At 38.9% G+C, this 18,748-nt stretch overlaps 1 long non-coding RNA gene across 8 annotated transcripts; it reads left to right on the forward strand.

The window, feature by feature from the left end:
- The first annotated feature begins 8,204 nt into the window (after positions 1-8,204).
- On the forward strand, positions 8,205-11,337 carry LOC104598636 (uncharacterized). 8 transcript variants are annotated; one of them, XR_016077218.1, is made up of 4 exons: positions 8,300-8,314; positions 8,698-8,733; positions 10,229-10,470; positions 11,096-11,337. It is a non-coding gene; the product is annotated as an uncharacterized LOC104598636 (long non-coding RNA). The 8 variants fall into 8 exon arrangements; XR_016077220.1 differs by having other exon boundaries at positions 10,233-10,470; XR_016077216.1 differs by having other exon boundaries at positions 8,304-8,318.
- The last annotated feature ends 7,411 nt before the right edge of the window (positions 11,338-18,748 follow it).

Raw genomic sequence — 18,748 nt, forward strand, 5'->3', positions numbered from 1 at the left:
TTTATGTGGTGGGTGAATGGAAATTGGCTACCATTGGAGACATGGTTGTAAACGGGTGGGGTTCGTGTTTGACCCAGTTAAAAGCATTCCCGAACTGATCCTTAACTGGGACAAATTTGTATACACAAAACTGTCACTCTTAACGTAAAAGATAGTTTACACAATCACATAGGATAAAAACCGAAGTGATCAAACTTAAAACCGGTTTACTATTTAAATGTTTACCAAAAATTTAAATTTTAGTAATATAGAGATAATAAAATTGGTAGAAAAATTCTAAATTATTTATATGATAGAATGATGAACACCATTATGTATATACTTATCAACTTTGATACTTTAAACTTATGGTATGATAAATATTATAAAAAGATGTAGGAAATGCTATAGAGAACTAACATAATAAACGGTTTTGGGTATGAACTGGTTTTGGGGTGTGGGAATCAGAACCGAACCAATTACCAATTCTGGTGTAAACATGGAACCAGAACCTTTGTAATTGGCTTGGTCTACTCAGGCCCGTCAAATAGACCCAAATCGTTGACAGCCTTTTGAAGAGTACAATGGATGGGAGGGCTAAGGCTGCAGCAAGGTTGGTATCTCTTTCTCTTCTCCTTTGGGGTCTGCTGCTCTAGGTAAGACCCTTCCTACCCATACTCAATGTTCAATCTTTTGCTTTGGTTGCATATGATTCTGCCGTGCGGTGTTGATTTTGGACACGCAAAGATGAATAAATATCTCTAAACCAATTTCAACCTTGTGATTGCAGGCACATTCTTAGCAGCTCACACCGCATACTATGGTTTTAGCAACGACTGTGATCGTGTAAGCCGTCATTGCTTTTATATGCTAACACTTTTTTCAAGGCTACCATTTATTTATTGCCATTGCAGGCCTTGTAACTTTTCTTACTCTTCTAAACACATCTGTACATCTTCAGGTATTGGCACTTTTTCTATATTGCATTGAGCAAAGATGATTCAGGTGTTCGACCCGGAGCTATTGCGAGCCACCATAACCTCTTTCCTTTGTCTTCACTTCTTGGACTTTTCCTTCCCCATCTATTTCTGATTGGATATTATTGACAGGTGATTGTCGTGAGCACGCAAATGCGACATGGACGTGATAACGGACTTAGAAGTGGCACAAGTATGTCAATGCTGTAGTATGCATGCATTCAATTCTTTTTTCATTTTAGGAGACAATATTTTTGTATTGTAGTGGCGATCATAATTTCCTCTGTCCTAATGTGTTCAGACACTGAGAATGCTGGAATTGCGGGAGTGCTGCGCAACCTCTTAAGTCATTACTATAAAAAAGCCAATGTGCTCTTTGCTGTAAGCATCTCACTTCCCCGCTACATTTGGTGTTGTCTTGTGGTTCTGTGGGTTTCTAATTCTCTTGTGGTGTATGTGCAATTTTGGATTGTTCGAGGTCCTCCTACTTTGGGGAACGCCTTGTCGACTCATGTGACTTACCATTCCTTCCAGCTTCGATAACGATGTGATTATATGACATGCCAATGTTCAATGAACTTTCATTTTCTTTTTGTTCCATTGGATCAGTGACTGTCTGTTTCTCATCTCAGCACGCTTTATGTGGTGGGTAAATGGAAGTTGACTACCATTGGAGACATGGTTGTAAACCGGTGGGGTTCGTGTCTAACTCAGGTAAAAGCACTCCCGAACCGATCCTTAACCGGGACAAATTTGTATACCCAAAACCGTCACTCTTAACGCAAAATATAGCTTATACAATCACATAGGATAATAACCAAACTGATCAAAATTAAGACCGGTTTTACTATTTAAATGTTAACCAAAAATTTAAATTTTGGTAATATAGAGATAATAAAATTGGTAGAAAAATTCTAAATTATTTATGTGATAAAATGTTGAACACCATTATGTATGTATTTATCAGCTTTGACACTTTAAACTTATGGTATGATAAATATTATAAGAAATTGTAGGAAATGTTGTAGAGAATTGACATAATAAACGACTTTGGGTATAAACCGGTTTTGGGGTGTTGGAATCAGAACCGAAACAATTACCAATTCTATTATAAACATGGAACCAGAACCTTTGTAAATGGCTTAGTTTACTGGGGCCCGTCAAGTAGACCCAAATTGTTGACAGCCCTTTGAAGAATACAATGGTTGGGAGGGTTAAGGCTGCAAAAAGGTTGGTATCTCGTTCTCTTCTCCTTTGGGATCTGCTGCTCTAGGTAAGACCCTTCCTACCCATACTCAATGTTCAATCTATTGCTTTGGTTGCATATGATTCTGTCGTGTGGTGTTGATTTTGGACACGCACCGATGAATAAATCTCTCTAAACCAATTTCAACTTTGTCATTGGAGGCACATTCTTAGCAGCTCACACCGCATACTGTGGTTTTAGCAACAAGTGTGATCGAGTAAGCCACCGTTGCTTTTATGTGCTAACACTTTTTTCAAGGCTGCCATTTGTTTTATTGTCATTGTAGCCCTTGTAATTTTGCTTACTCTTCTAAACGCATCTGTACTTCTTCAGATATTGGCACTTCTGCTATATTGCATTGAGCGGAGATGATTCGAGTGTTCGATCCGAAGCTGCTGTGAGCCATAAGACATGGCCTCACAAACGTTGGAACCCAAACTGAGCCACCATAACCTTTTTCCTTTGTATTCACTTCTTAGAGTTTTCCTTCCCCACCCATTTCTGATTGGATATTATTGATAGGAAATTGTCGTAGGCACGCAAATGGGACTCAGACGTGATAGCGGACTCGGAAGTGGAACAGGTATGTCCATGCTATAGTATGCCTACAATCATAGGTTTTATCATTTTCGGAGACAATATTTTTTGGTTGTCGTGGCGGCCATAACTTCCTCGGTCCTAATGTGTTAAGGGCACCAAGAATGCTGGAATTGTGGGAGTGTTATGCAACCTCTTAAGGCATTACTATAAAAAAGCCAATGTGCTTTTCGCTTTAAGCATCTCACTTCCCCGCTACATTTGGTGTTGTCTTGTGGTTTTGTGGGTTTCTAATTCAATTGTCGACTCATGTGACTCACCATTCCTTCTAGCTTCGATAACGATGTGAGTATAAGACATACCAATGTTCAATGAACCTTCATTTTCTTTTTCTTCCATTGGATCAATGGCTGACTGTTTCTCATCTCAACATACTTTATGTGGTGGGTCGAATGGAAGTTGGCTACCATTGGAGACAGGGTTGTCAACGGGAAGGGGTTCGGGTCTGACCTAGGTAAAAACACTCGTGAACCGATCCCTAACCGGGACAAATTTGTAGACCCAAAATCGTCCCCCTTAACGTAAGTGATAGCTTATACAATCACATAGTATAAAAACTGAACCGATCAAACTTAAAACCGGTTTTACTATTTAAATCTTAACCAAAAATTTAAATTTTGGTAATATATAGTTAATAAAATTGATAGAAAAATCACGAGCATGCACAACATGAGCATTGTTTTCGAATACACATGGTGAATAGCCTTTTGGTGATAACAAACAGTAATTATATTTGACTCACAACTCATTTATCAAAAGATATATCATATGGCTAAGTACGGAGTCATACCTCTAGGATGGCCTTTTTGGTTGTCGTTGGTTCATCGTGCCCATAATCCGTGACGATGGTGTAGTAGCTCTTCTCGTCATCACTTGTCACCCATACACACCTCATTCTTTTCTTCTTCTGTAGCGCAGTTGACTGGTCATTTGTAAGGCTCGACAATTGCACTCCTTCTACTTTAGCTACTCTTGTCTCACCTTCATCGGCCAGCTCGATGTAGTAAATTGCATCTTGTAGGTGAGTTGCAGACTTGTCGAAGGGGACCCTGGTCGCCAGAATCCTAATCACGTGTCCCCTATGTTTGGCCTTGATGCACTAATGGTATATTGACTGTACGAGGGCCAGACTATGTATGAGTTGTCGCCCCAATAGGGTGTGGTATGCGGTTTTCCCGAAAATGACTTGGAATTCTTGCACGATGGAGAATGGTTCGATTGATACCTGTAGCTTGATGGATTCCTCTGTTATGGATGTGTTCCCATTGAAATCAGTCACCTCCATGGTTAGGCCTTTCACTATCTCCCGCGTTGTACATCCATTAATTTCAGGGTATGGATAGAAATGAGGTTGATAGAGCTACCAGGGTCGACCATGGATCTTCTCATCTCGAAGCCCCCCACCCTCGCTATGATGTACAAGGGTCAATTGTGGTGGGGGTCTGCCGCCAACATGTCTTCTGGTGTGAATTCTATGCTGGTGCACTTTGGTCGATAGGGTTCTCGGGGTGTCTTGAATACTTCGGCCAAAGCTCTGATGGCCAACTTCATTGTTGATGAACTTGCTCCCTGCTTGTTGAAAAAGAGTTGGAGCTCCGGGCTTTGTTCCAATTTTTCTATCAACATGTCCGCTATTGGCTCGGGGCTCCCACCACGTTGATGCTTCCTCCCTGGGTGTGGGCTGGGAGGGGATCCGTTTCTACCTGTGTGGGGTTTTTCTTCACAAATACGTCTAGTTTTACTTTCTACATAAACAACCTCCTCAACGAAAAGTAGTCCAACAAATCGTGGTGCGGGGATTGGTGATAATTGCATCATCGCCCTCTACATCTGTCTTTTTCCGGATCCACCCCAGCAGGTGGCGGCAGTAGGCTAATTACCCTGTCCTCCACCAGTTTATTCATTATAATTAGAATCTCTTCTCTGGCATAGGGAAAGGAAGGAGGGACTAGTAGGTCGCTTCTTTTACCTTGGTCGTTGTTTCGATGATAAGGCCCTAGCCTGGGTCCTGTGTTATTGTTGGGCCTGCGATCAACTACGTAGGCCTCATTTCTTCCGAATTGCCCTGATACGGGTTAGGACTGGACTGCGACACTTTTGACCGTGCGCGCCGTCCTCTCCGTGCACCGCCACAACTCACTGAATGTTTCTATTTAGATGTTCTCGATGCCTATTCTATAGGCGGCTTGCATCCCTTGGATACATTGTTCAATGAAACCTTTCTCTATGGCGTGTTCATCAAAGACTGCGTGGGTCAGCTTCTGAAACCTCATGACATAAGCCAAGAGGTCTTCTCCCGATTGTTGCTCTGTGTTCCTTAGGTCCACCATCGTTAGTTTCCTTTCCAACATGAACCATTTGGACAGGAATCTTTTGGCTAGTTCAGCCTATGAGTCTATGCTTCTGGCGGTGAGGTTGACGAACCACGTATTTGCCTGCCCTGTTAGAGATTTTGAGAACTCATGCACTTTCAGGTCACCATCGAGGGCGAAAGACCCCAGGACATCTTTAAATTTGCTAATATGCTCCTATGGGCTTCCCCTCTGTCTGTCGTATTGGGGCCACTATTGAGGAGGTGTATATCTGGTAGGATAGGGCTTATACAAGATTATGCCAGAATACGGCTTTTGAAAAATGATTGAGTCCTGGGCTCGGTTGCGACTCTTCACCACCAGCCCTTGCATGTATTCTTTCAACTCGTCATGGCTAAGTGGAGCCTCTATAGCTAGGTTGGCTTGGGGAAAGGTCTGGGGCTGGATAGAAGAATGGTGCCCTATCTATGTGGGGTTGGCACCGATGGGTTGCTCCAGTATAGTGGGGGTTAGGTTAGAGGCATGATGGCTAGCGGTGATGTCAATGGGAACTGGAGCCGGAGTGAGAGGGGATCGTTCGACTGGGGCTATCCGCTGGAGGAGGATTTGGAGTGCGTTCCTTGTTTCCACCTGCACTCGTTCTAGCTTTTTGAATTGAGCCTCAAGGCGGGCCTTGAATTCGTATACTTTATTCGAGAGTATCTCAATATCGGTTTGATGGGGTGCTTCTGTCTCGAGCTGCTCCTCTACTCCCGGGTTAGTATTCTTTGGGATGTTGCTATATTCTTTGGCGATGGGTGTGAGGTTGATTCTGCGGGTGGCCATTCTCTGTAATCAAAGATTAAACCATAGATTCTAACATAAGTGGGGAGTGGTTAGGCAGGTAAGTGGTTTCTTTGAAAGACAGTGGGGGGGCCGGGGATAGGGAACCAACCAAGGGGTTTAGGGTAAAGGGGCGAGGAGATAGTTGAGCGAGGAGAGATCTCTATTTAAAGGGAAGGATCCCAAGGTTCGAAAAGGAAGGAGCCAAAAGCATTTATTCTTCACTAGGAAAGAGAATATTGGATTCGTTGTCGGCTATTAAGGAGCATTATTAGGGTTTCGCCATGTGTCCTTATGGGACCTCTCAAAGATTAACTTTCCTTTCTCTCAGAGATCCTTATAACCCATGTGTGCTATCGCCTTTCGCATCTCATTTAACTGACGTGGCACCAGTGATGCCATTACCTAACGAGTTGTCCTTTAGTGAAACTACGTGGCCCTTGGTCACGCGAGTGATTAAAAGTCTCTTGTGCAGCAAATATTTGGTTCCGGTTTCAATAAGTCGTGGCCTCGTAACGGTCCAGGGTTTATCATGGGGTCGGATATGCATGGACCCCTTTGCCGGTTTAACTTATATTCGCTTTGCACTTGCACTGGGAATGGGTTTATTGCAGACCTCGATGTGTCATAGGTTCATCGCAGGCCTACGATGTGTTGCAGGTTTATCGCAACAAAGGACCGACTATGGGTTGATCGCAAGCGTCCGTGTGGTACAAATTCAGTATCCATTGTGCTCTAAGGGATTGAGTGAGCACTATGTACCTATAACGTAAAAAAACCTCGGAGTGAAAACATGACATAATCACATCAACCAACAGGAACCAAGGGTATTACAACACTAAAGTCACTATTTTAACTTAGATGAACCTAGCATACCTAGATAAGCTAAATTCACTTATTCAGACTAGTCAACGATTTTTGGCCCAAGAACATTTTTAAGGTGGAGCAAAACAGGTTTTCGGGTCAACTGGTCCAGTCCGGTCCAATTTTCAAAACCATGTGACCAAAAAATATGTGACTATGAGATGAACCCATTCCATCTGGCCAATGTATTTGAAAGAGCAGCCTAAACCGAAAATCATAATATTTGTGGGCCTTTTGGCTCAAAACCCAAAACAGCTGGGATATGAGGCCCTTTGTGTGGGTCCCACAACTTGCCACTTGTTACATATTTTGAGCGTAGAAACCCCAGTTCATTTTCGTGCATGGCTAAAACCAAGAATCATCAATATGTCACTACATCTAATTGAAGGTCGGGACATCAATTCATCAAAAGCTTTGATTTTGTTGTTGAGTGCAGCCCTACAACACTCTCGTGGCAAAAGTAATGTGTAGAAACCCACCATCATATATGGCTCGAATGGACGCTTATGCTGTTTAGGCTCTTTCAACTTTATTTATGTCCCTTCCTTCCCCCTTCAAACGATATCACATTACATGTGAGGCGAGATCAACAAGGCGAAGGGCAATAATAATGAAGATGGTTTGGAGGTACAACAAATAAGAACAAAGAACTGCTGATCGATGATATTTACTAAGAAGTAAGAACAAAGAACTCAATGTCCAAAATGATAGATCTATAAAAATACCATGTTCAATATTTTTTTTTTTTACCTTGACACAGTTTAATGGAAAGATTTGAACCCTACACACAAAAAAGAGAAGAGAGAGAGAGACCATGTCTTCTAGCCTACCTGCGTAGATCTATATATAAAGATTTCTAACCTTTACCTTGATACTACATGTGTAGATCTATAAAGAGGGAATAAAGATTTAAACCCTACATGTGTAGATCTATAAAACCTTTACCTTGATAGTACCGGTGACAATGGCTTTTAACTAGTGAATAACCATGTCTTACCACCTGTGAATAAAGATTTAAATCCTACATGGGTGTATTTGTATTGTATATATTTGTGTAGTTTTGTACTCCTTCCAAACTGAACCTAAATGACTTTGAAATGGATTATATAAGGGTGTCATATTGCATCATATACTTCAATTTTTAGGTGTAATTTTGTATCGATCCAATACCATATTCAGTCGTGTCCTTGTCATATCTGATTTGTAGGCACTTTAGATATTTCACATGGATTTGCAGCAAGAGTGAACGAGTGATAACTTAGGCTGTGTTTGACAAATCTTTTGATGGTGTCTTCTAGGCTTCTTAAAGCCTAAAAACCCAATTTTTGAGCTTTTTTCGTTTGGCAAAATAAGACAAGAAGCTGAGAAGATGGGCCACCCAAAAAGTTATGCGAGCCTGAAAATCCCCAAAATTGAGAAGCTCCAACTCGAGCCAAGAAGTGCAGTCAGTATTGAGAAAATAATAGGAGATCTTCGAAGAAAACCCTCATTCCTCAACGTCCATGCTTCTCTTCAACGTAGGTATTTTCCTCCTCCTCCTCCTTCTTCTTTTGCTTTCTTTTTCTTCTTCTTCTTCTTCTACTCCACCATAACCCATCCGTTTTTCATTTACAAGGACCTACAAACAATAAAACGCATCTGCTTTCTTTCTTTTAATTGAAGTTTTTGTTCTTTGCTTTCCCCTATTTATTGATTTAATATCTAAGAACTTCAATTTGTTTATACTATTAATCTTTTCTTTGGTATATCTAAAATTTTTTGATCTTCTCATGTTTGCTCTGCTACTAAACTTCAATTCGTTTCTTTCATTTTTCAATTTTCATTTTAATTTAACTAGTGTTTAATTATCTTTCCATCAATTACATACCTTTTAAGTTTAATTTAACTTGTCCTTGTTCAGCTATGCAACCAGTCGTTGATCCAAATCCAACAACAGGTACCCACCTTCCAAGGTTTGCTTCTTTGGACAGGTCTCAATGGCTATCGAACCATTGTGATCTTAGTTCTAGAGAGATACATCTGGCTCAGATAAACTTCCTGTAAAGTTCACTTTACAGCTTTCTAGAAATTGCAAACCTACCTAATCACAGCCTACTTTTGTAATACATGGGCATGACCTCACATCAAGATATTCTAGGGACTTTTAGGACTCTAAGAGAATACCTATCCCCATAACTGAAATCTTTGGACAGTTGTTGACCTTTAAAACCTTCAAACCTCACTTGATATTTTACATGTGTATTAAGCACATGTTTTTTCATGTTATGGATTTTGCCAATAAACAATATTCATGTCTTCCTAGCTTTCTATGAGACTGGCTTCAGTCAAGGCAAATTCATACCCACACCATTTTAACAGCCTTGAGATATTCTCAATGCAAGACAGTAAAGACTGTCCGAACAGAGTTTGCCCTTACTGAAGCTGAACTCGCTTTCTATAAGATCTGTTGCAATTACTGCAACCAAACTATCTTCGGACTTCCTAGATCTACCTATGAAAGCTCTTGTGGTCTTTGGGTCTTTAGATACTAGAAGATCTTCTATTGAAGGACTTGCCAAACGCCCCCTTAGGAAAATAGTAATTAGTCGGGTTGTGGCCTTGGCCTATCAAAGCCAAACCAATACCCTGAACCATATTTGTATGTTCTACGATACATCATGCAAAATTTCTTTGCCTCCCCCAATGTGAAAATTGAGGCTCAAATCCAACTTGTTGAGGTTAAAGAAAGGAAGTCTTGGTGAAATGGGGTCTCTCCACCCTACCTCTCTCCGAGGATCAATTTGATGGTTAAACCAGAACCTTCAATTAATGGTGAGTGATAAAATGAGAATTGCATTGCACTACTTATTTCCATCCTAGGATTTTATCACTTACTGGGTCTAATCCTAGGATTTTATATATTGAAGGTTCACCTCCATCCCTTGGGTTAGGATAGGCAACAATTGCAGTTGAAAATGGAACCGGAATGGCCTATTCCCATAGTCTATTTGCTTCAGATAGGAATGGGAATGGGAATCAGCACGAATGAGATTTCATTTCCAAGGGAGGGGCAGGGAATGACCATTCGCTCAAATGGGAGAATGCCATTACAGCAGGAATAGGAATGAGGTTCTAATTGAGCCCAACCAAACAGTTAGAATTGGAATAGCCCAACCAAACAACTTTAGTGCAAAAATTTGCATATAATTTACAAAATAATCAGTATAAGTATAAACACGTGTGTGAACCAGACTACATGACCAATCACGAGTGAAAGAAGAAATGGTCAACCACGAATTGAGACATTATTTTTGGGCGAAACCGATAGCTTCATCACCACATATTTAGCAACTATATATTTTGGACCCATTCAAACCCCACATCACCACTAATTGCACATATAAATAAGTCGTCTCCTCTCTAATGTCTATTGTGCTTATTGTGCTACTAAGTAAGTAACTAAGAATTCAAAGTAAAAGAAGAGAGAAAGCGATGGCAAACAAGATTGTGGCAGTGTTGGTGGTATGCATGGTTCTTTTTGCTGCGGTGCAATTCTCCGAGGCAGCAGATGAAGGTGCTGATCCTAAGTACGTAGAATGTCTCTACAAGTGCGGGGACGATTGCAAGGGTGGGGAGGAAAAGTCTGCCTGTGACGCCAAGTGCGACCAGGAGTGCAAGGATAAGGTCAAACTTGGTAAGACACACACACACACAGAGTTTTCTTTTTTTTTTTTTTTGTTAAGGTGATCGATCGAACAGAACAGATGCAAATCATGGACCCTTTGCCAATGCTAGGAGCCCATCTGTTTTGTTTTGAAAGCAAAAGTTGTATGAACACGGATTTGGGAATATCTCCCATCTGAAATTAATTCTTGAAGATAGAGATGTTTCATTCCAATATAATGTTTGTCTGGCCCATGCTTGTACCATATTCATATAGCTTTTGCTTTCAGGAGATCCCTGTCAAATACGTTAGACCCAGTTAGTGGATTTTCTGTCAATGGGTTCGGTCTATGCATATGCATGATCCCATATATAGAGAACTACTGAACCCACCAAACCGATTATATGTATATAGTTTCTCGTTTTGTGGTTTAATGGTGTTCCAACTCCCAATTTACAATTGGGTGATGAGGACGAATTCTTTCTGTAATTTTTGTTGGGATGCCATATATAGCCCACCTCAGGCCACCAAGAAAGTTAACGTTGGGGCTTCAATATTCATCACATTGCAATTAACTGCATCAACTAATACTCAATTTATTTTTTATTTTTGATGATGATTTTGTTTTAATTCCTTTCTTCCATCATCCGTGCAGGTTAATACCTGAGCAGTAGCGGACAATAAAGCTGAAGTCATGGACAACAACCACGTACCTTGAACGAGTACAGAGAGATTAACCAATAAAGCAACAACAGTACAGCTAGAGGAAGTTCCTTACATATGTTTCTCATTCCCATGTCGTAAATGGTGCTATATATATAGCTTTCAGAGCACTGCATGTTCTAAGGGTGTAATAGTTTCTTCCTACCTACAATGAAATAATGGTTTTCTTTATTAGTCTCACCTCCAACAACACTACTTAAAGACCTCTAATTTCTCTTATAATTAACAAATTCTTCTCATCAATACAATATATAGCAATGTTAATTAGTTTGTTATTCCTCTACCTAGCTAGGGCTATCTATCTATGGCTTGTGTTTACCCAACCTAACCAAATTAAACCTGCCCAATCAATTATTTGTTATTCCAGACGGTTTAAAATTCCTGATTATATAATGATCTATAATATAAAAAAGGTTTATTGGTTTTCTTGTAAAATTTTATTATATTTCTTCTCCAAAAGGTAATTTTCATAAACAATATATAAAATATTAATTTTGGTAAAAAAAACGCTTGATTTATCAACTTATAAATAGTTTACTATTTTACTCTCATTTTCATTTAGTTTATATTACCAAATTAAAAAAAAAAAATTTAAAGTTTTAAGCTGCTATTGCGATAGATAATTACAGATGCCAAGTATTAGCGGCCGGGTCATACATGATTATCTCGAAATTCAAAATTATTGTATTCTATTCAAGCCCATCTAAAACATATTTGATTTTCTCGAAACTTCTTAGCCATGGGGGCAAGGGTACTCTCCTCTCTAGCAGCTCAATCTACACTTCCTATCTCCATTTGGATTAACGTATCAGTTTAGGCACATTCATTTTTGTATAATTAATGTCTCATAAAACATACAAATAGTTCAGGGCAATGGTTTGACTTGGATAAGCCGAGGCCACAACCCCACTTACTATTTGCCCAAGTCATTATTACTCGTTCTCTCAATCTGCGAATCCATGCAAAATAAGGAGATAAGTACTTAATTCAATGATGCCTAAACTGCGAAAAAGAGACAAGTCCATAAATCTATTTACTATTTGTAGTTAAAATCCATTTGGTTCCTAGTTGGAATCAGAATTGAAATGAGATGATCTATTCTCATAGTATAAATGTGTGGTTCAGTTAGGAATAGGAATGAGAATTGGAATTAGCAGGAATGAGATTTCATTTTCAAGAGAGGAGTCAAGGAATGACAATTCCCTCAAATGGAAAAATGTCATTTCAGCAATAATGGAAATGGGATTCTGATTCAACCCAATCAAACAATTAGAATCGGAATATCCTATTGCAATTCCAACTCCAGACCCCTATTCTTGTAAATCAAATGGGGCCTCAGTGTTTATAAGATCATTTTAATTGCAAAAAGGAGATAAGTCTTTAAAATACAGAGGAAAAATCTACGATAACAAAAAGATGTGGTATGAAAAGAGCTTTGACCAATCAAAAACACCCGTGAATTTTGATTAACACCACCTAATTGGTCATTTCATTTATGATGCCAATTGATTGGTTGTGTTTTTCCAATATCATAATTGAACCTAAGGCAAATGCAGTATAAGTGCCTAACTAGGGATAGATTCGAGCCACACCTTATACTTGGCTATTTTAGCTCAGCTCGCCAAAACAATGCCAAGCTCGAGCTCAAGCTCGGCTCGAGCTAGAGACCTGAGCTCGAATTCAGCTTGATCTTGATTGCAAGTCAAGCTTCTTATAAAAAAAATAAAAATTATACATATAAAATATTTTTTACTTTACATACAAATCATCAATCTCAACTACGAGGCAAGCTCGTAAAAAACTCGATTTATTTCCACCCCTATTGACTACTTCACACTACCTATGGCAGTTGAAACTAGAGTTATTGAATAGACTACACAAGAGGTAGTAGTCGACTACCTATGATGGCCAAGTCTGTTGTCATACTAGCTTTGGGTAATAGTCTATTAATAATGAAATCGGGATATTCGACTATGTTTATCAATTGAGATTGAGTGTCCATTGCCCACATATTAATTGTATGCTGTCATAGGTGCACCCTGATTTACACCATTGGTCATACAGTCATTTTCCCAAACACTTGACATGTCCTCAAGAGTAGTAGGTTGTCATCAAGAATAATATCCCGATCAAAACACTTTGGCTACTTCACACTCATTACACCCTGAGAATTTGCATTACTGTCAGCACTTGGCAAATTAATTAGCTTCAGAGACATTGAGTTAACAGTTAACACCAAGAACTAGGGTTTAGTTTGCTTATAGTATTCTTAATCATAGGAGCAATTGAACTAGGGTTTAGTTTGCGTTATTCACTTGTTTCCATTTTCAAGTGTTTGATTGCCAAGATGGAATGATAATTCATGGGATGTTAGTTCCCAAAACTTTGGGATGCAGGTCGCATTGAAATTGTGCACCCTAATAAGAAAGAGAAACTATTTAGAAAAAAACTAGGCTCTCTTGAATAAAGCTAGAATCATCCTCTCACCGCCTCCCTACGTCGACAATGGTCAAATCTCTAGCAATGTTTCAAGCAATATCCGGCCAAGGTAAGACTACATCTATAACCCCCAAATCCTGGCGATTAATTTTTTTTCTGATTTTTGTGTTTTTCTCTCTAGTTTTTACGTTGGTAGAGGTGTAAATTGGGTCGTATTGGCCCACGTGCCATGCCAGTCTATGCTTTCATCCTCTTTGATACTTTAGAGGGTTAACCCATGCTGTGTCGTGCCATGTTACGATTTGGGCCAAGCAGGCTACATCTTGTGCCATGGGCTTGGGTTGAACCAGGCTAGTCCTTTTTTTTTCGACATTTTGATTTTTTTTTTCATTTTTTGCTAAGTGTCAAAGTAATACAAACTTTGGGAAAATAAAAATTTAACAAAAAATACTTAACATAATACAAAATAGACAACAAATTAGAAATTTTATTTCATTTGATTATTTGAATTTGAACAATGCAATGGATGAATGAAATATTGGAAATGAAATAAAATATAAAAGCAATATATAAATTGAATATAAAAAATTACATTGTTGAGAAGATAACAAAAAAATTTAAATATAAAATTTACAATAATTTTAAAAATGCTATACAATTATTGAATATATACAAAAAAATATTTGACTTCATAGTTTTTCTTAAAGTTCCACCTGCATCTCGTTGACTTTAATCATCTTGCTTCTGGAGAAACATCAGGAGAAGTGTCGTGCCCTCCTTTATCTTGTAATCTATCCTCAACATTTGGCCAATCTTCCAAAAGACGCACATCACCAAATATATTCACCATTCATGCAGCTTCTCTCGTTGTCCAATACCCTAACACCTGCACTAAAACAAGACTTTGGTGGATCTGTAGACACCAGAGTAGAGGTGTAAATCGGGTCGTGTCGCCAATAGCCCGGCACGACGGCACGTAGGCCGTGCTAGGTCCAACATAACCAAGTAGGCTGTGTCACCCGTGGCCCGGCACGACGGCACAAGGGCCATGCCAGGTTCAACATGACCGAGCAGGCTAGGCCGCTTGCGGCCCGCGTGCCGACACGGCCCGACCCATATATACTATTTATATATATAATATATTATATTTTCTATATTTATATATATTATATAATATATTATGTAAATTATAATTATATAATAATATATAGTATATAATATATTAATAAAATAAATAATTAATTTCAATTTTATTATACTAATTTATTTAATTATTGTATGTATAAGCAATTGTATACATCAAAATTCATATGAAATTAAAATTTTATTTTTTTTTCATTTTTTAAATAAATAGATTTGGCCCAGTCCACAGCCCACACTTTGTGCGAGCTGCCCACGGGCCGTGTTGTGCCGGCTTGGCATGACCCGTTTTATACCTCTACATCAGAGGGGTTAGTAGATCATGTGTCATGACTCATGACGACAAGAACTGAATTTTTTTTTTCATATTCACTCTACCGGGATAAAATATCAAAATTATTTAGTTCCTCTGAGTTGAAGGAATCAACTAAATTAGAAAAAGCTTTCTTGTAAATAAAAATTAGGGTAAAAGACTTACACCTCCCTTGACTTTTCCAAACCTCCCCTCTCCTTTTTAACATGGACTAATACCTCCCCTGTTTGGAAGTGTCATTAGAAAAAAAACTCTTTTTAACATGTGAAAGGTGGTATTTTTTTGAAACCCCAATTTTACCCCTTTTATTCCCTTTGCATGTTCGTTCATTGTATTTATAGAAAACTCACCCTTTAGATTTCAGTTATGGACTTCCATGCACTTTGTGATTCATTAATTGATAAGCTAAAAAAGTGTTAACTAAACAAATTTTATAAAAGAGTAATTATTTGTAAAATAAAAAAATAAAAAAATGAATAAACTCATCAAAAACTTAATTAACATGACAAAGGAATGGCGATTGTGAGCAAGCAGGGATTGCATATGCAATAGTGATAAAGTCAACAACCACACCTACACATGATCATCTTGTTGTCAATGAAAGTTGGAGTATATATCTAGATTTTGTATTTTCTTATTTAGATTAATTGAATTTTTCATCTGTTTAAAATGAACACCTAAAGTGTTATACTAGAAAAAACATCTGCTGGACAAAATTCTAGCTGACAACTAATCTACATGTACTACAAGCCCTCTCTGGCTCTCTCTGTAACACGCAAATGCAAGCCCACATGAACATTCTTCTGGGAAATGGTTTAATAAATTGTTCTAAGTTCAATGAATCAAATTGGATCTTGACTTAATGGGTTTTGTGTCAAGTCCATTTGTAGAGTTATTTCCTATAAATAACATAATTGATATTGATGTAATGGTTTCTGGTCACGTATCATTTTTTTTGGCTAAGTACCTCGTCATCTCGTCTGCTCCCAAGTGGCCGATGACTCAGAAGTTGAAGTGGAGCTCCCTAGTGTAGTGCAACCCGGCTGCTCCCTACAAGAGATGATCTGCTCATCTTTGTAGACGGCGGGAACTAAGGAACCCATCCTCCCTGCAGAAGATGATCGGCTCATCTTTGTAGACGGCGGGAACTAGTTGCCTGCAAGAATTGAATCAGAGAGCCCAAGGTGGTTTACCCGGCGGGGACACTCCATTGGCTAAGTCAGCACTTAATAGTGAGCTGAAAATGATATTAGAGAATGAGAGAGCTAGAGAGCAGAGATTACCCTTCATTTCCCTTCATTTTTTCTCCTCCTTTCTCCCCTAGGGGGTGAGGCCTTTATATACTGGAGTCCTTGTGGGTTTTATGGAGCAGTTCCTGGATTCCCGCTGTGATGGGACCTGTTTTCGTGTTAGGTGGGGATAAAGCCACCAACCGGTAAGGTGGTCCATTTCCGCCTAAATCGGGGAGTGGGTGAGCTAATATAGCCGTTACAAGTCACAATCCCATAAAATGTGGGGTACGGTGGTGAGATCCTTGGAATTATCATGTGGTGGTCGAGCTTCCTGTGAAGTGCCGAGCTGTTTGGGTGGCGACCTGCCTGTAAGTGTTGCATGGTGGTGAGCTGTCTGGTGGCGAGCTACCTGTAAGTGCTGCATGGTGGCGAGCTGCCTAGTGGCGAGCTACCTGTAAGTGCTGCATGGTGGCGAGCTGCCTGTAAGTGGCGAGCTGTCTGTGAGGTGTTGGGCTGACCAGGTGCCGAGCTGCCTGTGAGGTGCTAGGCTGACCAGGTGCCGAGCTACACTTAGTTGTCATGAGGCGCCATGTGTCATAATGTCATTGAAGGGCCAAATCCGCCCTCATCAAATACAATTTATTGGATATAACTCTGAGTAGAATGAGCTCAATTAGCCACCAATTTTTAATATTTTAATTATATATATATGCAACATTTGTGGTTACTAACGAACTCATGAAAGTTTACAATAAATTGAGGGAGAAATTTCCCTTGACAATGAGAAGAATCATAAGTAAAGAGCTCCTTGTTATGTTCAAATAAGATTGTTGTAAATCTTTGTTCTCCGTTTATTGGGTTATACCTTTACTCTGAAAATTTGAAGAACAACTACGGGTAACATTGTATTTTTAATTCCTTAGTTAGATTTAAGGGCTCATACATATGACAAGGGAGGTCTTAGTCCATTTTAAGAAACTAGGAAAGGTTTTAGTGTTTAGGGGAAACTTTAAGAGAGGTGTAAGTCTTTTACCCTAAAAATTAAGTTTAGTAAATGAACTTATTGATGAAGTGGTAATAGATTTCTGCCTCTTACTTATTAGAGACCAATTTTTGTCTTTTCCACTACTGGAACTTGATGTTTCAGAAGTAGAACTTGCACAAATACAAGTTGCAATTTTCCTATGCCCTACCATTTGAGATTTATATAAACTATACATTTCAAATAATAAATTATTAATTTCTTTTTTTTTCAATTTTAACATTCATATTTTCACAATATAATTCATGTAAAACATCTAAACCATCTTTCTTAATCCTATGATATAATATTGTAGCTAAGAAATGCAACCCACACCCCAAAGTTTTGGGAACTCATGGCTCATGAATTCTCATTCCATCTTGGCAACCAAACACTTGAAAATAGGAATCTAATGGGAATATTCCCATTTTTCCATCCTAGTTGCAGCAGCAACCAAATGGATTTTAAGGGGAAGGAGACTATCAAAGATACTAGGGTTGTGGCCGAACAAGTGAATGCACATCAACAAAACCCTAGTACAATTGCTCCTATTATTAAGAATACTATAAGCAAACTAAACCATAGTACAAAACTGGTTTATTAAAGAACAAGGAAGTCCTTCTAGGTGTTAACTCAATGTCTTTGAAGCTAATTAATTTGTCAAGTGCTGGCAGTAATGCAAATTCTCATGGTGTAATGAGTGTAAAGTAGCCAGAGTGTTTTGATAAGATCTTATTCCTGATGACAACCTACTACTCTTGAGGACATGTCAAGTGTTTGGGAAAATGACCGTATGACCAATGGTGTAGATCAGGGTGCACTTGTGACAACATACAATTTGTGGGCAATGGACACTCAATCTCAATTGATAAACATAGTCAAATATCCCCATTTCATTATTAATCGACTACTAGCCAAAGCTAGTATGACAATAGACTTGGCCATTATAGGTAGTCGACTACTACCTCTTGTGTAGTCTACTACTCAATAGTTCTAGTTTCAACTGTCATAGGTAGTGTGAAGTAGCCAGTAGGGGTGGAAACAAATGGAGCTTTTTACGAGCTTGGCTTGAAGTCGAGCTTGATTTTTTGTATGTAAAAGTTTGAATTAAGAAAATACTTGAAAAGAAGAGAGAACTCGTATAAGGGGAATTGACTTCAGTGTCTTGGATCTCTGAAGCAAATGGTATTTATAGGCTCCAATGGTGAGTTTGAATTATATATGGAAACATACAAGATAGCAACTAACAACAGAAGATTAGATAGAGTACATGAGAGATCATGTTGATCTAGTCTTATCCTTATCTATCTTAGAGTCCTTATTAGAGTTCAGATTATAACTAGATTGGTTAAGCCTACTAGAGTCTATATTAGATCTACTCCGGTTAGGTTTATCTCCAATATGCCCCCTCAAGTTGAACAACCGGATGTGAAGCTTGGA

The sequence above is a fragment of the Nelumbo nucifera genome, chromosome 6, assembly GCF_055504915.1.
Source record: "Nelumbo nucifera cultivar China Antique chromosome 6, China Antique-T2T, whole genome shotgun sequence".
NCBI lineage: Eukaryota > Viridiplantae > Streptophyta > Magnoliopsida > Proteales > Nelumbonaceae > Nelumbo > Nelumbo nucifera.